Genomic DNA, 23,455 nt, shown 5'->3' on the forward strand with positions numbered 1-23,455 from the left:
AGCCCTGCGGAAAGGGAGGAAGTCCCAGGTGAGGCTGACCCACAGGGTCAGGAGCACTGCCAGCCCCCTTGCTATGAGGGGCTTTCAATGCCAAGGACTTTTCCACAGGCATGGTTTTCCAGGGATAAGGTTTGGAATATAAAACTCTAAATGGGGTTAGAATAGCAACTAAGAAAAAGTGAAGAGGCATTAAATATAATGGTAACTGAGATTATTTTTACTAAAACATTAAAGAATAATGCCGGAAGGAGTAGGCATAACGCCTGGCCTCAGGCTCTGGTGTCCCTACGGCTGGCGCAGCAGGAGCAGCAGCACTGAGGTGCCCAGTGTGAGAGCCTCCCGTGGCTTGGCTGGGCTAGGCTGGGCTGGGCTGGGGACACCCGGGCACCGCCGGGGCCGTGGCACCTCCAGCGCGGTGTTTCGGTGACACCCGAGCTCATCTGGCAGCCGCCGTGGCCCGCAGAGCAGATGCTGCCCGTGGCCGTGACCGGCGTGCAGGCAAGCAGCATTCCACATGTGCTCCCGGGTCTCCCGATTGGTGTGCTCCGCCGAAGGGGCTGGTCCTTGAAGTCAGCTCCTGTGCCTGTCACAGATGATATTTTTATGCAAGGAAACAAAACCAGGATATCTGATGGACTGTGTTATCTTTACAGACAGCTTGGAGCTACAGATGCAAGGCAAGAAGTTTTATGCTTGAACTTTGAAACTGTGAGTGGAATTTAAAAGCAGTTTTAAATGCCTACTTTTAATTTTTTTAGATTTTATTTTGTGTGTGCATGTATGTGTGTGTACAACTTTACATGAAGTATATATATCTGCATAACTTCATTATTAAGCAAGCTATTGTGAATTGTCCTAAGATAAAATAATTATTGCTTTGGAAAACTTTGCAAAGTGTTAGCTGCACTTACAGCTGGACTAATATATGTGCACACTGAGGAAGAGAAGGATATTCTTTTCAAGTGAGTGCAATTAATCTAGTTTGAAATTATTTCAAATCATCTTTTCCACTGGCAAATCTGTTTGAGCAGGACTAGTTGAACTGAGGGGGAATCTCCTGGGAGTTATCAGCAATTGTCAGGCTGGTCTGTGTGTCTTTGTTACAGGCACATTTGATGTTTGCTTGTGTATGGAGAGGGATTAGGGAAAAACCTGCTGTTACCATTGTGTGGCACTGCACTTGCTGGATGAAAAATATGTTGGTACCAGGTGTTAGAAAGCTGGCCAATTAATGATGATTGCAGGAAATTAGTTTAAGAGAATATTGTCCATTATTATGCAGATTTACAGAACTAATTCTAACAGATACATTGCACTAGCACAGGAGGATAATTTCTGTAGCTGAAACATTAATAATCTGCTCCCTCTTGCATAGGAATAATGAAATTAATTTCTGTGGGAGAGCTCTAGGGGTTGATACCCAGATCAGAAGTCCAAACCTGTGCAGGCAGTTTGCCATTCCAGGCTTGTGATATTTTCACTTCCATATGGGAATTGTCCATGATGGTCTAACAGGACCCCTGTCATCCTAGGGTGTTATTTTATATACAATCTTGTGTGAAAAGAGCTACATGCTACAACTTTTCTTAATCAAGAAAACATCACTTTCATGTTAGTGCAAGCTGAGAGGTATGCTCTAATTTTTTTTTTTTAAATTGTCTTAAATCCTATCTGGATTGTTCCACAGCTCTTTCTATCTACCCAAAACAAACCAACACATTTCTCAATTTAGCATACATTTTCCTTAGTAAGCAGGCATCTTTCTCTTCTCTTCTTCACATTTCTTGTTCTTGGTGTTGTACCAGTTTATAAATCTATATTCTGTTGAGTCCAGGTGAAATCCAAAGGTTAAGTAAAAATTGTGGGTAAGTGGCATGCTGCTGCTAAGTGGGTATAGCAGAAACCCCATCCCTGGTGGATCTATCACCACTCATTTTCCTTCTGGCTGCCTCCAGATCATGCAGCAACACAAACAGCATCCAGATGAGGTGTGGGCATACAAGTGGATTTCTGCTGCATTAGTCAGAGCACATGGCATGGGATGATACCAGCTTAATACAACAGGCGGTGAGGCAATTCAGTCCATTGCCTGCTAAAAAGTAAATGTCAGTATTTCTTAAACAAATGAACTGCTGGAGTAAACCTGTAACTTTTTGCTACTCTTATATCATTGGTTGCAGAGTTTCTGTTACACCACTGGCTTCTCTAAAGTCAGATATACTGTATCATCAAGCCCTGCCGAGAATTAATCTGAACTTATTGGAAATAAGTGATTTATCAGTGATGATAAATTTCCCTTACCTTGATTCCTTTTCTCTATCTTTTGTTGGTCACTACAGCAGGGACAACCTGGGTTTATCCAGCAGAGCAAAACATGGTGTTTTTCCCAAAATTGAATTTGGCACCAACAGAAAAGTGGTCCCACAGAGAAAATCATGAAACTCAATATATTTTGGGCAGAGAGGCCTTCTTAATTAATGTAGAGGAAATCCTAAATGGAAGAGTCCTGCTCATAGATGTATAATGAATTAGTGTTCTGTGTTGAACAAACTGCAGCGTTTTTATTTCAATAATGTTAAAATCAATACATTTTCTTTTCACTTTCTAAACAGCAAATGAGCTTTTAAAGAAAATCTAGGCATATATAGAAATGCATTTCAGCCAACTGTCCTTTCAATGGTGATAAAGTCCTTAAACTAAAGGGCCTCTATAATCCTTGTAATGTAAAATGTTTCTTCTTCATGTCACATAGTTTTGTTCTTCTTGTTCCCGTAATTTGGCAGTATTTTCTCTATTAGATATTGCTGCCTAGATATAATGGGCCAGATTCTCAGCTAGCAAGCATGAATAGAGAATAACTTCACTGAAGTCAATTACATGACCCTGGATTCATTGCAGTGTGACCAGAGTTGAAATGTGGTTCAATATGGGCAGCTGCCATCCCTGCCAGGATGGATGAGGAGATGAACGAAGAGTTACTGCAGTTGTGCATGGTTCTAGCAGAAGGATGGTCCTGCCAGCTTTCAGTTGTGCTCTCACGTCCAGCTTCTTCCAAAAGCAAAGATTAAACAAAGTAATCTCACTTTTATTCCACAAACTTCAGCTTTGTGTCTCCAGTCTGTGCAAGGTTGAAGCTAAATCCAGCTACATGCCTTCACACCCTGCCTAACCTTTGACAACTATCTCAAGAAAGCAAATGTATGTGTTAGTTTTTATTTTCTTTCCTCCTGCTCAGAATGATTTTAGGTTTCCCTAGATAATTTTTATGTTTGTGGTGTTCTGTACTGGTGATGCTATCTTAGGAAGCTTGCTTCTCGCTGTGAAATTGCTGCTCCCTGTGATATTCCTGGAGGCTGCTTCCCCATTCCTGGAGAAAGTTCTGGTTTCCGTCTCTGTTGTGTGATGATAACCACACTGTTCCCATGGCCACCTACCCAGCAAAATAACTCCCAGGTCTTTGTCGTTGAGAGACTAATGGGGCTATTTTGTATTATAGGTGGGGCTTCCTTGCAACCGTTTTGATTTCCCTGTTCTGCACGCTAGGACAGTCCAGAGCTCCTGCGCTACAGAGAGGAGAGGTTTTGTGTGACTCTCTGCAGGCTCTGTCCTATCTCCTGAGATCCATTCCAGAGGCATTAGCTGGCCTTGTTTCAAATGGGAGAGCCAGCTCTGACTGATATTGCTGGTGAGAAACATTCAGTTTATACCGCTCTTGCTGCAGCTAAAGAACTGAATTCTGTGATATCTTTACCAATAGCTATTCATCTCAGCTAGTTAGAAACGCCAAAGCTATGAAAAGGCCTGAAGGGGAGAGAGGCCTCTGGGGTGAGGCTGGTTTCCTAGTTACTCTGAAGGGCAAAGAAGAACACGGTATGTTCATATTTTAAGGAGTTCATTACAAATGCTACCTGCTGTGAGAACTTCCAGGAACACACAAGTCTCTAAACATTCAGTATCACCAAATAAATAAACACACCAGTGAAGCCAACAGGCCTGCTCTTCTCTGGAGTTTCCCATGTTCCTAGAGTGAAGTGTGTTCGTATCTACCACTGAAGTGGGCATTAGATGAAGCTAAGACTCAGCTGAACTGTAGCTAAAATAGTTTCTTTTGAAGTACTTTTTATAATTACATATCAGATATTTTTCTGCTATGTGGGCACATTCTCAACAACAGAACTCTATCAATAAAAGAAACGTAACAAATTCTATCTGTATGGGCACAAGGTTTACCTTGAATAACTTATATGATGTATACTCATATGAGCTATGCAGCCTAATTACAAAATTTTTATAATTTTTTTTAATTATCAAAACTTTGAAGTTTTATAAAACCTTACCTTTTATAACTATTTAGTATTATGTAGCATTTTTTTGCTGATAATAGGTATGTATCACAGGCTGTTATTTTGGAGCAAGTAGTTCCACTAGGAAACTAGAAGAATGTGCCTGATTTTTTTCTTTCAATTAATATTCTGCTTCCACATGTGCATTTGTGAGATGAGGATATTTGTTGTGCAGTTAGTCAACAGGGGTAATGAAAATGATCAAGCAGGTGAAGAGAAGCTGAGCATAAGGCAAAGAGTCTACAAAGTCAAGGAGGACTGTGGACCTAAAAGATAACACCTTGGTCATAACACTGATAATATCTCTGTTTTTTCAGGACAGAGAAGTATCACACTATACTCTCACACTATACTCTCACAAAGCTTTGCAAAACTGGGGCCTTTGAGTCACCTGAGAGAAGCTGTCCAGAAGCAATGTGTGAAAGGAAGGGAGTTAAGGGCAAAGGAAAGCACTGTAAAAACAGACTGGTGCTAATACAACACAAATGCTCCTTGAAGCTGAAAATGAGAAAGCACAAAAGCTGTCAAGTGGAAAGATGAAGGTATGAGTAAGAATCATGTACCTCTGATGTTTTTTGCCCTTTGTGCTATGTGTTTTATGCCTTAGGGTAAATGAATAATACTCTGTTTTGAAGACAAATTAAGTTACTTTAATTAATGCATTATGCATTGTTTTGAAGACAAATTAAATTACCTTAATTAAATTGCTGGTTTTATGTTCTCAGGAAAAAAAAACAAAAAAAAAAAAAACACCAAAAACCCCCAACTGTATTCATGTGTCAAAGGTAGGGGCAGCTTTGGGGATCACACATTTAAAAGGAATGTGCAGGGCTGGAGGGAGGTGCACCACTGAGCAACCTAGACCACACGCTCTCTTGGTCTACCAAAAAAAAATTAGAAGGATCCCAAACACTGTTGTTCCCAAAACCTTTGCAGCCACAACTGGCTTTTTCAACTTTCAAACCCCAGATGCTTTAGTGCCACTGCATTATGTCCTGAAATTACAGGAGTCTGAGTGGCATATCTAGACATCATAAAAAAAAACCCCACCTTTTTCAATAGTTTTCTTATCATATAGAACCAGAAATTGATGTGCTTTCTCTCTGTTCCTCTGTGAAAAATGAGCTAAGACCTCTTTCCCTGGCATGTTGTTGTAGTGACACAAATAGGTAAGCTAATTATATTTTAAAGAGGGGACATTTAAAGACTGGTTGTGAAAAAACAAGAGAGACTGACTCTATTATTTTGGAATTTAGCCAAAGGGAAAAAAAAAAAGGAAAGTAATTTTGGATATTGTCTGTCATTGTCTCAAGCTGAAACCTTGAAAATTGCAGTCTGTATTCTTTATACCCTGGTATATATCTTTACACTCTTACATACTTACACTTGTGATCATGTCTTCATATTTTTATTATCCTGCAGAATTTAGCACCACCTAATTCTAATTCTTGGAAACAAATGTGGATTTATCTTTTGTGCAAGATAGGATCATAGCCTTGATGTAAACCAAAAACATATGTCTCAAAAGAAAATCCAGACAACTGAAATGGAAAATAATTAAAGGCAACATAAACACTCATGATTTTTAAACACTTTCTAAAGTTTTTATGGATGACTGGAGCAGAGTCTATTTTTGGGCTAAGCAGTGCTGCAAATTCATTAACCTAATAGGAACAGAAATGACATATGATTAAGGTGCCCTGAAACATTCTGTAAACTCTGCTGAGAACTCCCTCCTGTGTAATTTCTGCCTTTGAAATTCTCTGCACCGAAGCACGGCAACAGCACCTGCAGGCAGCTCAGGCTAGGGAGGAAAGATAAGGATGCTCTGCCCCTTGTTGTATCAAGAGAGAAGTATCAGGAAGGAGGATTGTGACTGTATTTGTTGGAATTTGGTAGGGGTTAGGATTTAAAACATTGCAAAACTCCATGAGAGCTGTGGTGCCAATATAGCATTGGGATATCAGTATCAGCATAGTCTAACTTGCCTAAACACAGACATCGTTGTCGGGGATGCCTGTGCTGTTGCTATTTCATCATTTTAATTGCAATAATACCTAGAGGTGAAGCTGTGCTGTGCCAGCTGCACGCAGTGCATGACAGTACAGCTACATGGTGTGTCTGCACTCCACTTATTCTGCTCCACTTACAAAAAAAATACCTGTGACCTCAGTTTTGAGGTGATTTAAGTGGCTCTGCCTGGCTGCAGGGGAGAGGTAAAGTATAAAACCCCACCCACTCTTCATGCTAAATCTGAGGCCTCTCCTAAATGCACCATTTTCCAAAGGACTTTCCACTATTTTCATGGAGGGAAGAGAAGATTTGCTGTCTCTGTTGGATCCTGTTTGCCCTCTCTATGTGAGTGTTAATCCCTGCAGGCTAGGGAGTGGTCATGCCAGGCCTACAGCCATCAACCTCACCCCTCAGAGCATCTCACAGCCTGCAGAAGGCACAGCCACACCTCCTGCCCACAATACCCTTGATCTTAGCAAGAAGGATCTCAGGTGATGCCCCAGAACTCATTAACAGAATTATAGAATTAATGGAAAAGTATGGAAAAGGTCTCTAAGGTCACTGAGTCCAGCCTTAAACTAGCAATGTCACATCCACCACGAAACCATGTCCCTAAGTGCCACACCTATGTGTGGAGACATATGAAGGAAAAAGAAGGTGGAACCTTCCTGAAGCAGTTTTTCAAGACTGGTGGAAGAGCATTATGTTGTGTCACAGGCAATGTTGCACACAGTTCCTCCGTCGCCCCTCCAAGGAATTCAGGCATTAAAACTTCAACACCTTAAATTATGCTGCTAGGGTCAGGAGCTGTGATGCTTTAGGTGGGTATCCAAGCCAGACATGCTAAAGCTCACACAGAATTTCCAAGCAAGTAAGTAAAAATAACATTCCTCTTCATGGTTTTGGCTCTTGCTCTCTCCAATCTGACATGGATTAAGCAAACATACAGATAGCAGCAGAAGGGGATGCCAAAGAGAAGGATGTTTTATAGAGATAATTGCACAGCTCACGTGTAGTCAGGGCAGTGATTTCGGGTGCTGCCAGTCATTTCAGTGGCTGCTCAGTACTGAAACAGAGGAGCATTCCTCTTGTAGGTCCTCAGTACAGGTTTCTGCAGCACTGAGGTTGGCAGTTTTTTTGTGATAGATCTGCTCTTCATTGCTGCTCTTCATTGGCATATGACACCTTGGGATGCATGCAGTGTCCTTTTCTTTACATTTGAAGGTGACTTCTATTTCCCCAAACTTTAATTGCCAAATGCTTTTGAGAAACATCTCAGTGGAACTGAGATGCTGCTCCAAACCCTTTGCAAGTGCAAATTAACTAATCTTGCAGAAGTAATTGACAGAAAAGTGATTTCCCTTTGTTATGACAAAGAGTATTGTAGTATGAGAGTAATGACTACAATTTAAGCAGCTATGATTTGTACATTAAAGAGCTCTAGAACTGAATATTGCTCACAATGAAATTTAAATTGCATTTCTTTGGCATCTAGCTGTTTATAAATAACACTGCAGTTACAGCCACAATAGTAATTTTTGTCGCAAATTTCTTATTGCCACTGACAATAGAAATAAAAAATCTAGCTATCTGATGGCCACTGCAATAAATGGGGGTTAGAATACTTCTTATTAGGCTCAAATTTTGCTAGAAATGGATACAAAACCCTCGATACAAGCACAGCATTAAGGGAAAGTGCCTTGAAAATTTAAGCAAACATTTAGCAGTCATCATCTCTTTCTATAGCTAGTAATTAAAAAAAAAAAACCAAAAACAAAGCCACCAAAACAAACATGTCTTATTGAACTTTGTCATATAAATTGGGATTTTGATACAAATTTTTGGCTTGGACCTAATTCTCAATTTATCTGGAAACCATATTTAGATATGAATATGCTTTTTAATAATACACTGTAGTAGCCCTCAAAACCTGTTGGATACTGCACACACAAGTACTTGCACCAATCTGCAGCAAACTGTACATCTTTCAGTGATTTGTAACGCACCCTGTGCCTGCATCCTTGGTGCAACAACCCCCTATGACCATGCATGCTGCTGGCATCATTTATCTACAGTTAGCGTGTGAGACTGATCTTCCTGTGCATAAGGGAAGGTAAAGACTGTCCTGCTTATGGTTTTGATATTTTTGCATCTCATCAGCATGTCAGAACCCACCAGCAGTTCTCTTTGATCCTAGCAGGTCTTCCTAGAGGTTAGAGCTCAAATTCAGCATCTTGATGTGTGTTTTACTATGTGTGGATATGAGATCTCTGTGGGCATTGCTCAGCAACATCTGAGCAGGTTAAGCTGCTCACGCTGCTGTAGTCACTGTCATGTCCTTGCTGCATTTTATAGATGAGCAGGGGCTGTCCTTTTCCCCAGGGATGGTGATGCTGGAGCCACAGGTGGGAGAGGCAGCCACATTCACAGTGGGTGCTGCCTGGTCTCCAGTGCTCTTCCTCCAGCCCAAGTGCCACACACATGTGCCCAGAAACTCTGCTTCTTGGAAATGCTTTCTCTGAGAAATCTTTTCTTTCTATATATATTTTCTTTTGCATATATTTAAATCTTTTCTTTGTATATATTTAAAATATTTTTGATTGTTCTACACTTGAGCCATTGCCATCTCATTTCTCACATTTTTTACAACAGCAATGAGTCTCCAATATGGGGTTGCAAAGAGGAAAATTGAGTGTGTTGAGGCAGGGCATGGGGTTAATAAAGCCTGCAGAGGAGGTGACACTAAGAAATGCAAAGCAAAGCAAACATGGGCAGTGCTGTATGATGTGGGTTGGCTCAACTAAATGGAAATTAGTATCCATTACATTTTTATAAACCAGGCAAAAATAATCAGAGTTAGAGATAAACTAGCTCAAATGTGAGTACAAGCTCTGCTGCATGCTCCCCTGTGATAATGGGATAAGTTACAGATGTAAAGAACATTTTTTCTGCAGCATGTGAATTATCTGGCATAGCTGAATATGCAAGATTTTAAAACATACCCTGGTTTTCTAGTGGCCCTCTCAGAGAATGAGTAAGAGATCTGAAAGATCAATTAAAAAAAAAAAAAAAAAAAGCTGAAATAGCAACAAAGAAGCTCGTGAATAATTTTGTGTATGAGGGATTCTTCTGTGGTTTTTTTACAAGCATCCCTAACACTGTTTTTTGCTCCTCTGACCCTTTCTTACCACTCTGTATCTTTAGAGGTACAGATACGCAACTGCCTAATCCCTGAGAAGGAGCAAAGGAAATAAGACTTCCCGTGTTGCCAAAAAGCATAAGAACATGAGTAATGGGAAAACTAGTTTTATGCGACAACTGGTGAGGATTTACCTTGAAAAAAGGAATACTCAATCTGAAAACTTACACCTCGAAATTGGTTGTAATTGGAAGCCACTACAGTAGAGCAAATTGGAAACCTTTTAAATAGCAGCTAAAATATTTCTTCTGTTACTGAGATCTGCGTATTAGCTTCAGTCTGAGAATAAATATTTTGAGTCAATAATTTTTTGATAGAAATCTATAATTACTTTTGCAATACTGCTGGTATCCATCTACTTAGCAAAGACTCTGACTTTATTAGCTATTCAATCATCTGAAATACTCTTATTACAAAATGCTTAGGGAGAACAATGTCTCTGCCAGATTCTGCAGCTGTTGGGTTGTGTGTTTAATAACCTGTTATATTTCAAACCCCATAGAAATTAGTCCCTGAAACTTCTCTTCTTTTAATCAACCCCCAGGTTAAAGATATGGTCAAACTAAATCCTTATTGAAGCTAGCTTCACAGAATTTTTGTCCTCCCCTAAGATTTAGATTGCCTCAAATTCTCTGTCAGCAATCTCTGTTCCCCAAAAATGTTTGAAAATTTGTTATTTTAAGGTCATGTCCTTGTGTGTATGACGGTTTAGGGAGTCTCTACCCCAATCTCAGCAGGAGCAGGGATGAGGAACTCCTCATGCTGTGCTTCCTGAGCTGTGACACCCACCCTTGATCTGGCCAGCAATCCTATCTGATGATAAATCTCCAAACTGCCAAGAAAATGATGGAAATAAGGCCACACCTGCTAGTGAGGATGCAGCCCTGGTGTAAGTGGGAGTGATTAACTCCCTGTCCCTCTCCTTCTTTTTCCACAAGGTTGTCTGCTGGAGGCAGCCTCAAGAAATCTTTCTGTGACCTAGGGAGTATTATTCTCTGTGCTCTGGCCATCTCCATGCCTTTTCTCCAAGAGACACTATGGGGGCAAAACAACTATGGGAAAGTCTCTGTAAATTTGTCAGGGCTTAGAAAGCATGTAAAAATGCTAGGGACCATGTACCTTGTTCTCCTGGTAGAGCAGCACCCATTTGTAAATCCCACATCTTTTCTGCACATGAGGTGTCTGTGGCTGAGTTAGTTAAGGAGGCCAGCTAAGTTATTCATCCAACAACTCCAGGGCTGTCACTGTCTACAACTTGTAAGGTCAAGATAGACAAGAAAAGACTTCTTTTCTTGGAGGCTTCAAGGAGCTCAAGTCTTGTAGGCCATTGCAGTAAAGAAAGAGAAATACTGGGATCCACAAAAGGGAGGGCAAGTCATGGTAGTTGTCATTTAAAATATCAGTTTATAGCACTGAGGAATTAAATGACCTAGTATCTAGTTTGTTCCTCTGACATTGACATTCTCTCCTTTGCATTCCTTTGCTGTGAGTTCAGTCTGCATCATCTCCTCCACAACATATCATCACCCTCCATCGCTGGTCCCAGATGAAGCCAGATGAAAGGCACGGGGCACAAGTGAGACAAACTGCAAACTAAGACTGTTTAGTGGGTTTCTCAAGCGTTAGGACTCCAGGGACAAGAGATTTGGCTTACAGTTGGTTAGGGAAGGTTCTGCAGCTGCCTGGAGGTGGGAAAACAAAACAGTGTCATTATTTTTACTTTGTTAATGAGACATCAGGGTGGGTCTCTACAGCTGGAAAGACAAAGGGTAAATGGAAGTCAGGCCTATTACACACACTCAACAGATGTCTTCTAGCCTTCCTGGAGATGATGGTAATGAGAGCAAATTGTTCCTAGCCTAGCCCATATTGAAGGCTTTCTATGGCAGGAGGACTTTGCAGCACAGTGACTGGACAGACAGATGGCTTCACAGCCCTGCTTCGCTCAAAACTCACTTAAGGGTTGGGGAAATAAGATGACAACAAAAAAAAACCAACCAAACAAACAAAATCAACAGGTAGAAGTAGAAATGAAAAGTAGAAAGAAGAATGAAAGTGCATATTCACTTAACCATGCTCAGATGAGCATGAGTTGCAGGGTACTAAAGAAGTAGGTTTTGAAGATGTTATTTTGAAGATTGTTACTATGTTAGCTAAGTTAAAAGTTAAAATTTAACAGTATTTAAAGATTTTAATTATATAAATAATATAAATATATAACAGGTTTGTTTAAAATTTACTATGTTAACTTTAAATATAAGGAAAAGGAATCCAGAGAGGCAGGTGTTAGTTTGGAAGTTGAATCTGCTGTTGTTAACTGGGAAAAGCAAAGAATAGTCAGTCTCATAACTGTAAGTTTTGATAGAAAAGATAAGCTCAGTGCAGGAAGACCGCAAGTTTGTGTCCATGAGGAGGATAAGAGGATGGCACTTTGATCTCCTAAAACCAGGATGCAAAGAGCTGCGTCTTGTATGGATTTAAACAAGGTAGTTCAGAAGATGCCTGAATTTTCCAATGAGGATGGAGTGCTGGCCTAACATTGCCAGGATCTGATTTTCAAAGAGCAAGATAAGAGCTTTGGAATCCAGAGAGAGCATCTTTGTGGTGGTGCTTCATGCGCTGTTGCATTGTCACAGCAGTAAAATGAAGGACAAGAATGTCCAAAAATGTTTTAATGGCAGTGCCTCAAATGCTGAGCAAGTCAGTAGCCCATTTACATCATCCTGAGGTGCAGTCCGAATTACTGTAATTACTTTTTTCTATGAAGACTAATGTGCTTTTTTTCCTTCAGGTAGTGTCCAGCTTTCCCAAGTCTGGTTCCTGTACATTCTCAAAGCTTCTACTTTCTGTCTGGACTTACAATTTCTTGAAAACTTTTTCTCCTTTTTTTGCTCTGGATCACTTTCTGTGCTGCACTCTCTCAGTGCCTAATTCATGTGTTATCATACTCACTATGGCATATTCTCTGATTTCAAGTTCTTTAAAGCACTTTACTTCTGGGTAGCTCTCCAGGGAAAATTGTCTCATGTGCTGTTGTCTGTTTCATTTATCCCAAACCATATCCTTGCTCAGGTTCAAGTACATCTGTTTCACATCTCTTTATTTGATGTCACTTCTCAGCCCTTCCTGCTTTTCTCCTTCCTGCTTCATTGTTTTAATTCTCTGTGTTCATCCGATTTACTGTGTCATCTGTGCCAAAGCTATTTGGCCCAATTCTCATCCTAATTATGGAAATTTACTCCACAAAGATGGAGTGAGAGCAGTTGTTCTAGTGTTGCCAATACACCAGGACCTGAATCTGGGATTGATTTCTTTCTTGCAATAGCATGCGTGATTTTCGCAATATTGAATAATGAACCTGCTTTCATTTAGAGTACTCAATACCAAATGTAAAATTTAGCAACGATAAATTCTGGAAAAAAAAACAAACCTCTTTGTATTGTAATTGTCTGTCTACAAACAATGTCATCTGGCAAACAGGAGTCATTAGAGAAGTTCCTTACAATGCAGTCATAACTGGGAACAAGATGGATTTTTCCTGATTGTGTAAGTCATTAAACCAATGTGACAGACAGCATAGCCTTCAGCAGCCTACAGCAGGGAAGGCTCTAAAGACTACATTTATTTTGAAACGCTTAAAAATATTTTGAAAGTTCTAATCTCAGGAATAAGGAGGAAGACTAGGAATTGTGGCCTGGAAGTAGTGAAGCTACAGGAAGGAATAGCATAAGTCCTTCAGTTCATCAAGGACAAAATATTTTTCCATACATACAACTTGATTCTCCCCTCATGCTTCTTTTTCACCTGTTATTCAGCTCATTGAAGCTACATTTTCTCCAAGCATCACACTTTGGCTGAAAATACAGCATGGCTTCTTGCCAGATAAAATGGTAAAAAGATATTTCTATGCTTATTTGATTTGCTATGAATGGACAGAACTGCTGGGTTTTTCACCATCATCTCCTCACATTCCTGCAGCAAATCTTTCCTGTTATGCTCTGGGTCTCCCAAATTCCTTGCCTCTACAGCTTAGGGGACACTGAAAAAATGTGTAACCCTAGAGAGTGATGACAGCTTTTGCAAAGCGTGTTGTTGACTTGTACAGATTCAAGCATGGGATGGGATCTGTCAGGGAATTTAGCCATGCGCCCAGAGTTTGCCTGGGAAAGCAGTTCCCTGGCCAATGATCCATGTGTAAGTCTGAGCTGACACACAGGTGAAAGGGAGGGTCTCCAGAACTATCAAAATCCCCTGTATGACGTACCCACATAGCTTTCCTTTATAGGACAGATGGAAAAAAAGAGAGGAGACATGAGTAAGTGTCTCTAGGTATCACTAAAGGGACAAAGAAATGGTTTTGCTGAAGCCTGGTTGCCAGCTTGGTGCTCTCAGAGCAGCCTGAGGATGGGAAGCACCCATCGACTGTGTGTGCACATTTGCATGCAGCTGTACCTCGCTGAGTGCCTGTGATGTGTGGCTCAGTCCTTTTCCTGGCCATGTCACTGTAAGGAGGTGATGTGGATGAAGGAAATCAGCTCTGAACTGACACAGATATAACACTGACACATACTAGAAATATTTCAAAGCCATTCAGCACCTCCTCTTTTCTGTGAGCATTTACTTCTTCTGGCCCTTCATGGTCTCCCTGACCCTTGTCACACGTCTGTGAGCTGCTGACACTTCTTCCCTGAGTTATGACAGGAGTTATGGATTTGTGCAGTCCTGTTTTATGATGATGATTTATCATTTGTATTAAAGTCATGACTAGAGGCCTCAAGCAAGATCAGGGCTTCACAGTGCAAGTCACTGAAAAAACATGTATTAGAAGACAGTCCTGCTCTGAAAAGATCACAAACAAAAGGTTTGTGATGAACTGAAACATGGAGATGTGGAATGCAATACCCAGTGCAACCTGTGGAAAAGCACTAGGGCAGGGAGCAGCAGCGTTCCTGTCCCTTGGCTCCTGCCTGCCCATGTCCATACACTGCCATCAGCTACTCCACCCCATGTCCTCCTCTCCAGGGGCTGTGAAGGGGCTGGCACCTTCCTGCCTCACCACAACTCTGCCCAGGACACACAGCACTGCCTCCCACACTGGGTGCTGCAGTTGCATTGCTCTCATGTTAATCCATCTCCCTTATTAAGCCAGCATGCCTGTGTTTGCCACTTAATCACATCCCCAAGTGCCACATTTACTTTTTTTTTTGAGCCTTACAGGGATGGTGATTCCACCACTTCCCTAGGCAGCCTGTTCCAGCGCTTGACCACCCTTTCAGTGACGATTTCTTCCCTCATATCCAATCTAAATCTCCCCTGGTGTAATTTGAGGCCGTTTCCTCACATCCTGTCACTTGTTATCCCGGGAGAAAAGAGTGTTTTCACCACTGAGCTGATAGCTGTCGCTGCCAGCAGTTTTTGGTTGTCACCTCCAAAGTGAGACCAGATGGCTTCATCTCTCTTCAGAGCAAAATAAAACAGGTAACTTAAAATTATTGCATTCTTATGTATACAAATCTAAGATATCTTTGGTGCAAGACTGACAGCTGCATCCTATCCCCACTTCTGAGGTTTAGATCTCACTTTTGGCTCTATCCAAACACTGCCCCTGCTTTGCCTCTGCAGTACTTAGGGGATAATTGGAGAGTAACATTTTTCCTCCTTTTGTAATTGTTTTTGCACTTGGCATTATGACCAGAGCTGTTCTCTGCATATAAAAATGCAGTTCACAGAGCTTAACCTCAAAGATGGGTGTGTGGATGAACATCAGCCCTGGGCTTATATGAATAATATATTGAACAATGCTTTGAAAATGTTGTAGGCCTAACACTCCTGTAAGTGCAAAACTATATAGAGAAGAAAAACGGGATGCAGGCTTAGCCTGAAGATTTTCAAAGAGGAGGAAGCCAGACTGTGCTTACAAAAAAACTTGGTTATGCCCTTTAGGAAAACAAGGAAGTAAAACCACTGAGAGGTGCTCTGTCTCACACTGTTCATAGGAGCACCAGTGCAGTAGTCAAGAGTAGGCACACTGAGATGGCATTAGGGTGACTAGTAGGTAGTAAATTGAGGGGCTCTAGTGGGCTTACAGTGAAGGCTTACAGGAGACTCTGATGCTGGCTAGGCTCCAAAGCCTGCTAGAAACCGCAGAAGATGCTGCTCCCAAAGAACCTGGAAATTGTGTCTTGCATCTAAGGGCAATGGAAACATTATCACACTGGCAACACCAGTTACGTGGAGGGCAACCTATCCTTCATCAAGCTTTTGTAATGAGGACCTTGACAGAGAATGGCACAACTTGTAGCTCCAGGCAGATAGTCTGTCTTGCAACATCTGAGCCAACTTTTGGAGCTTTCATGACAGAAAGTGCTCACTCCAGCCAATATATCCTCCATCCACTTAATAATAAGCCTGTGACTGTGGCAGGTGGCACCAGGCAGACATTTTCTACCTACCCAATTAATCTTCAGCATAGCTCAAGTGCACAGCAAAGACCTGCATCACAAATACATCAAAGAGTGTTTTCAAGACATAAGAACTCCTGTTTTCCTCTCAGAACTAGAGAGGGTCCAGCCTTCCTAGCCCACCTGCGTCTGTCCCAGGTGTCCTCCACAATTTGCTCTGTGTATCTGTCTAATTCCTTTCTTCATAACACACTTCAGCCTATGTTGATTATACCTTCATTATATAGCCACCATATAATGCCACAAGGAGTGGAAACTTCCCCCACAAATATGTTTATAAAGAAATCTTTTTACCACTTAAACCTTTTGCATGGATGCAAATAACATCACAATAAGAAATCTGTGATCTCATCCCTAGTAGACCTTTGCTGCTGTTTAATTCATCTCCATCCTTTTTTTTTTTTTTAATTTTTATTTTCCTTTTTCTTTTTAATTTAATTTTTATAATTTTTATTCCTTCTATAAAATAGATACAGAAGTGGTGCTGGCCTTCCTCACAGTCAGTCCAACTATCACTCTCATGCCTTGGCACAGATGTCACACATGTCATGTGCTACTTTATACATTGACCAAGAAGCAGCCTCAGCCCAAAATGAATCATCAAACAAATGCACTTTTCAGCCATTTTATGCTCTGTCTGTGTGAAACAGCTATTGACAATCCAGCAATTCAGGCTAGTTTTCTTTTCCCTTTGTTGTCAGAGATATGAGGTTGATCTGAGCTTCTTTAAGGGTGAGATGCAGAGCGAGTAGGAGACACAATTTTATGGCACCAGCCTTTGCTACTTCCACTTCTCAGTGAAAAAAAATCTAGTTCTGATGTGGCATGTGGTCTGCAAAGCAACTTGTCATCATGCTCCTTCAGGAAATGTGGTAGAGCTGAGCTGCCAGCGGGTCTCCCCTTCAGTGTCTGAGGCTCAGACACCCAGTCTGCCATGGGAACTCCCTCCTGAAAACAGGAGGGAAATACCAGCACAAAGAGATTTGGGAGTCAAATCATGGCAATTTATTTCTGCAAAATGCAGCTCAGACCATCTGTTGTGATGTCTTCCTGGGTGCTGCACTTCTCTTAGGCAGTTGTTATTTACCAGACAACCTCAGGCTACAGCGTCAGCCAGTGGTGCCTTGCAGGCTGCATCACAGCTCGTTCACCTACTGCAGCAGCACTGTAGGAATAAACATTACACCTGTGAGGTGGAGATGTGTTATTAAAGCCATAAAGATAACAACATTGCTCCTAAGTGGAGAAATTTAGTTCAGTGTATATTACTGTTAAATGGCAAAATTACAGTTGTAACAATATGGGGATGTAAATGAAATTGTGTGTAACATCGTGTAATCATTAAAATCCATATAAATTTTGCTCACTCAAATTAAACACAAGTGACTACTTCTTGACACCTGAAACATTAGCATAATATTCATGCCATATGGCTGGCATTTTCTGTTTCTTATATGTCACTCTTCATTCTTGTCAGCTGCTTATGAGAACTTGCCAGATAATATCTACACTGTTGCCAAAAATGTCTAACATCTGGTGTGGTACTGGTTAAACACTCTGTAATGTTTCAAACTTTAGTGTTCCCATCTATGCACTAGAAAGCTGGTCCTTGGAGCAGATGTTTAAGCTTTGTTTTTAAATTAACTTCAGTCTGCTTTTGTATCAGTGATGTGTTTCTATGCTTCATCATGTTGCTGCCTTCTGTGAGATGAATGTGCCCAGCAGCATCCAACCTTAAAATACATCAGCTGTCATGATAAACTCTGTGTTAAAAATGCAGCTCAGACCACCTATTAGCAGAGTTTGTGATGTCTTCCATTTCCCTCTGTCCATGTGATCCTCCTTGCAGCACAGAGACGTGCATCTGCTCAATGACCTAAATGCCACTGGCTCCTGGAGCCCTTCTCTGATTCAGAAATTGGAACAGAGATTCCTAATGCCCAAATGAGACTCCCAAGGTATCCAAACCACAAAGTGGGCTTAAGGCCCCAGCACTATATGGACATGGTTTAGAGCTATGTCTGCCCCTGGTAGGGATTGGACAGTGAGGTCTGCACTGGCACCCAGGCTTGCACCTGAAGTGGTCTCTAACACCACCCTCAGCTTATAGGATTTATGCCCACTGAGTGGATGACTGAGAACAGGAGACACTTTTTTGCCCCTATAAATACCCCTTAAAACAGTCCTGATGACTAAAAGGAATTCTCTAATGTCTTCTTCATGGAAATCTGCTCCTGCTGAAATCCATGTAGTTGGATGATTTACATAATGAGGTTAATGATGAGACAGGCACATGAATGCTGTTGAATTAAACAAACATCCAATTTCATAAACAATCTGGTTTTGTGGATAGGACATGCATTTCCCTTGGGGCTGTAAGCTTAAAAGGCTCATTTACACCTCTGGAAAAGAGGACTCCTTGCTTTTTTGCTTTGCTCTTCTTTTCATGGAGACAAGGAGTTATCTTACCTTTTGCTCCTTCAGGTTCTCTTCCAATTGAAGGCACTTCCCATTTAAAACACTGGGTTGAATTTTGAGGCACTGTGATTAGGGGCATTTATTGAGAAGGTGCTAGGACATTCTTAAGTGCCCAGATGGCTTTGTATGGATAAAAATGGAGAAAAATAGAGTGCTGGAGACATGTGACCTCTGCCCCACAAGAACTGGACAGTGTTACCCTGCTGGGCTGCTTTACCTCATATAGACAATGACCTGAGGCATGTCTTTTTCACATTGAGGCATTTTAATTTGGGCTACCCTTTGACACAGGCCATCCTTTCTGAGCCCCGACTTCCCTGTTCTGGCTGCCATACAGGCATACAACAAAAAAGTGGCAGCTGGGTGAATAAGCTTCCCATTTAACACAAGGCAATAGACAGAGGTATGAACAGGCAGAGAGTGTGGGTAAATATATAAGTTCATGCTATAGGCAGTGATGTTAGCATGCTATCACCAGCATCAGTGATTTTTGCCATACACTCATTTTTGCTATGTGGGATGCATAAACACTGGATATTCAGGCTATGGCTCATGCCTCTCATTCTTCTCTTCCTTCATGTGCAGACCTGCTCAAATGGAAGAAGGGCTGGCAGAAGACTTCTGCACTACAAAAGTAGATTTGCACAATTTTTATTCTTTGCAGACATTTCTGCTGCTATAATGTATCCCTGGAAATTACCCATCTTGGATAATGGATCGAATTAGATTAGAAACAAGACAAGATGCAATGATTCACTGAGGATTACTTGGATAAACTGGTAAAATGGGGTCTGCAGCTGGGCCTGTCAGCACCTGGTTTGTGTGCACACAGAGGAATCACAGAGGATTTTATCCTTGGCATTAGCTATAATAGGATAAACATATTTTCTGTTTATTGTAATACAGTCTTTTATCTACATTAAAAATCATTACTGAGGCATTCTCTATCACATAGCAGCTCATATCACTTACTCCAATAAGGTGTTATCCACGTGAAGTCCCTAAGTTGAAAAAACTATGATAAAAACAAAAATTTATCTTTGATGAGGAATAAAGACTTTACCTTAGGCCAGAGAACTGCATCAGGCTGCTTCTCAAGTCTTTTCAGTACTCTGGGATCCAGGGCAGGAGCAAATGTCAGCCTACTCATTTCTTCATGCAGGCTCAGCTCTTTTCCTAAGGAAAAGCTTTTCCTCACACCAAAGTTTGCAAGCTCATTCCTGAAGCAGATAACCATGAGGGACACTCTTAATTCAGGTGCTTGGTGTATCCCTTAAAATAATTTTCTACCTCTTTAAGCATTTGGACACTGCTGGAAGTCAGGCTATCAAGACCATACAAAAGGCATTATAGAGCTGAGAACATCTGGGATGCTGTTGGGAGGACACTGCCCTGCTTTTCCTCTCACCCCTACTTACTTGTGAATATGCTCATTGACATGTCAAGGGTTTGAATTCAGAGGTAGGGAGCAAAAGTGAAAAACTTCTGCTAATTGATGTTCATGCTTGTCCTAGTTTAGGGCAAATTTGGGGAAAACCCTCTGAAAGGAGCCCCCAGGAAATAAACCCCCACGGCCCCTCCCCACCCACCTGGTTCAGGGAAAAATTTCCTCTGAGAGAGAAGTGGAAAAGAACCTGTTTATTCAACAAACAAAGCACTCCCCAGCACCAAAACAATTAACAACACCAGATGACAACAAAACTCTTTCACCCCTCTGAAGAGATGAACAAATCCAGAAGGTCTTTCCTGGGAGTGGTCACCCGGGTCTGGACGCTGGGGATTGCTCTCCAGCCCTGGGGATGGCTGCTGCAGATCTCCAAATGCAGGCTCCTGGTGTTCCTTGGTGTTTCCCAGATCCCAGTCCAGAGCAGGTTGGATGATATTCAGAAAGAGGAAAGGAAAAAGCAACAGTCCAGGGAAAGAATTGGACTGCTCAGCTAACCTAACTAGGAAGCAAAGCAAGAAAGCAGGCAAAGCAAGCAAGCCAAGCAAGCAAGCAAGCAAAGCAAAGCCAGCCAGCCAGCCCTAGCCTTTTCTAGACAGCAGACCATGGGGGGAGGTGAACCAGATGATAACAAGGCAAAACAAACCTTCACTTTTAGAGTCAGTTCTGAAAGCACAGAACATAATATCAAACGTAAACAGAACACACGATTGGAGATACAAACACCATAACAGTCACCCTAGGACAATGCTGAATTTTAAAATTTTTTGTCCATAGAATTGGTAAATATTTCATTTTACACACAGTAATTGACACTACAGATTTGGCACAATTGTGAACTCCTGAAACTGAAGATGTTGGTTATCAAACTATGATGTTCTGCTGCACAAAGATGACTAAAAAGAATGACATAAGTAGATGTTCCTGGAGGCAAAACATGTAGTACAGTGCAGTTCATTACTTAGTAATGTAGCACACAAATGTGATGGTAATCCATCATTTTTACCACCACCTTGAAATTGTTATAGACAACTTGTAGGGTCATCCAAGTATCTCTATGACCTAGGCAGTAAGTTATTTTCAGCTCAGGCCATTGCAAATCCAGCATTTGCAGTGTTCCATTTAAGTTCTTTAGTATATGAATGTGAATTATTTGATGAAAATAATTTCAGTGCAAAGGCAATCGGGTGATGCTTGTGACAGAGTGTCAGACAGCAGGTTAGGAAATCGGTTTTGCATTTTTTTCTGTTGATAAATTTAGCAATGTGACTCTTTTTTAATGACTCTTTTACTTCTCTGTATGGATATAAGATACATTAACAGAAATGTTAATTTCTGTTAACCCCTGCCCTGTATATCCTTCCTACGCGTACTTAAAGCATTTGATTTTTCCCATTCTTTTCAGCAGTCTAATCAGGCTCATAATCTCAGAAGCATGTAATATTTACAGGGTAAGGCTTTCATTCCTTGCAAGACTGCCAAAGAAAGGCAATGATGAGCATGGTGGTTGCAACACAAAGCTGCTAAATGTTTCTGTTATGTGCTGCTCAGGGCACCAAAGCCCTGTGGATGGACCCCCTGCCACACCCCACATATCCCACAGAGGCTGCCCCACAGGTCTGAGGTTAGATGGCACTGGATGCCCAGTGTGCAAAACCAACCACGTGTATTTAAATTCAACTTAGCCTGTAAAGTGAAGTACTAAGAAAAAGTAATAAGAAAAATATGCTTTTATTTCTGATTTTATTCCTTTCCCTCTCTGCTGTTTTACTACAGCATGTCAATGCCTTCTGCTGACATGGGAATCAGTAGAAGTAGCCAAGATTTTGTGCACTGTGGAGGGGGCACTGTGCTCTGGTTTAGGGAATCAATCTTCTTTTCATTGGGAGTATTTCTAACACCTGAGTATTTCTAAGACCTATATCTAGAGAGGATGAAAGGCTGAAATAATTGTCTGTATCAAGCCTAATTTTTATCATGGACTTTATCAAAACTTTTGTTGAGATATTTTTGTGTTTTATTTCTCAGAATTCCTCATGAGGCTGGCATACTTCCTCCAGCTTCACAATGTCAGAAGCAACAATTAAAAAGAAAGTCAGTCAAAGCAACACAAATAACTCACTGTTAAAAAAATCAGGGTTTTTTTTCCCCAATATTTCTCTAAGAACTATTTTGCTGAATTTTAATGCAGGAAAACTGCTGTTGTCCATTTAAATTTCTTAACTAACATTTAAGGTTTTCACTTGGCTGACACTTCTTGGCCTTGCATTAATCTTGGGATTGTTTCACAAGAGACCCAGGGAACACCCACTGATAACAATGTCAAACATTCAATGTATTTACTGAACGTTTCCACTTGCTTGATCATTAAGGCATGCCTTGGGTATGAGGTCACTGATGTTGTGTAAGTATAGAATTTATGGGGTGATTTGAACTATAGGGGAGTCCTGACATGTTTTTGGCAAATACTGTCAGATACCATGGACTGATGCCACTCAGAATTGTAGCTCTGGGATATGATCAGGTTCTAGCATGAACATTTTGCATTAAAATTCAAATCTTTTGATTGCAGAGAAGTTGGGAAAAAGGTTATTTGAACAGACCATACATACACGGGAGAAACCTTTTGCTAGAACACATTTTCTTGTCTGTTAAAACAGATTAATTAAACATTAAATCTTTTGACAAACAAAGATGAAAATGTAGTTTTAGAAAATCAGAGGAGAAAGATTTACATCAATGCAGCATACAATTGTGCTGTCCTTTTTAATCCTTCATTTAAGCTGGAGAGAGCAGCAACGGACTAAGAAGGTGCAGTGAGGCGGATTCAGCAGCAGCTTGGGCTGTAACCAAGTCTGGTCTTCCTAAACGAGGTTTGCCAAAGGTAGGAACCTTGCAGTGCTGTTCCTGCCCTGTTTAATTTAAATAATGAAAAAAAATCTTCAGTTGGGTATTAGCACCTTTTAGATATAGTGATGATCACTTTGGTTGCCTTAGTTTGCCAACTCTCTGTTTGTACTGTTGTGAGAAAAACCTAAGATTTGGAATACTTGATTGAAACCAAACAGGAACAGGACCTGGACCTGTGCAGCTGCTGCCTTTATCACATACCTGCTGCCTGGCTTTTCTGACCCTGATTTTTTTCCAGCCTCTTGTTTTGCATGTTTAAATTTCAAGCTCCTTCAGACAAAGTCCATTTCTCACCACAGATTTATAGATTCTGTCATCTGTGGTTGTGCTGCAAGAAAAACAACCATGAAGGCTGCAAAGGCAAAGCCTGCCACTCGTGGGAGATTTCAGCAGTTCTATTCCACCTTGTTCTGAAACATTGAAATAAGGCCACTTCTGGTGTTGTGCACATTTTAATCCTTTGCAAAGACATCAACCCTGTGACATTAGTTCCTCTAACTGGACTTTGTTTCATTATCTGAACTTTTTCCCTTAACATTTTAAAAATCAAAAAGTGTTGTTGGCTGGTCACCAAGTATGAGAGACCACAAGTAAATGAACAGCATTT

General features: G+C 41.0%; 1 protein-coding gene and 1 long non-coding RNA gene across 6 annotated transcripts in view; one reads left to right on the plus strand and one right to left on the minus strand.

The window, feature by feature from the left end:
* The first annotated feature begins 522 nt into the window (after positions 1 to 522).
* The window catches only part of STARD13 (StAR related lipid transfer domain containing 13), a 286,809-nt gene continuing 263,876 nt past the window's right edge, over positions 523 to 23,455 (plus strand). Inside the window, exons 1-2 of one of the 5 annotated variants that reach the window (XM_072930042.1) lie at positions 545 to 708; positions 3,497 to 3,685. The gene's annotated coding sequence lies outside the window, so the exon portion shown is untranslated. Of the gene's footprint in view, positions 709 to 3,496; positions 3,686 to 3,707; positions 4,886 to 23,455 lie in introns of those variants that run through there. The other 4 variants (XM_072930050.1, XM_030274251.4, XM_030274261.4 and 1 more) reach the window with 4 other exon arrangements.
* Positions 16,999 to 22,238, minus strand: LOC140684286 (uncharacterized). The gene is made up of 3 exons (XR_012056340.1): positions 20,205 to 22,238; positions 19,558 to 19,714; positions 16,999 to 17,181 (listed from the first exon to the last, which is right to left on the minus strand). It is a non-coding gene; the product is annotated as an uncharacterized lncRNA (long non-coding RNA).

This window comes from Taeniopygia guttata, chromosome 1 (assembly GCF_048771995.1).
Source record: "Taeniopygia guttata chromosome 1, bTaeGut7.mat, whole genome shotgun sequence".
Classification (NCBI taxonomy): domain Eukaryota; kingdom Metazoa; phylum Chordata; class Aves; order Passeriformes; family Estrildidae; genus Taeniopygia; species Taeniopygia guttata.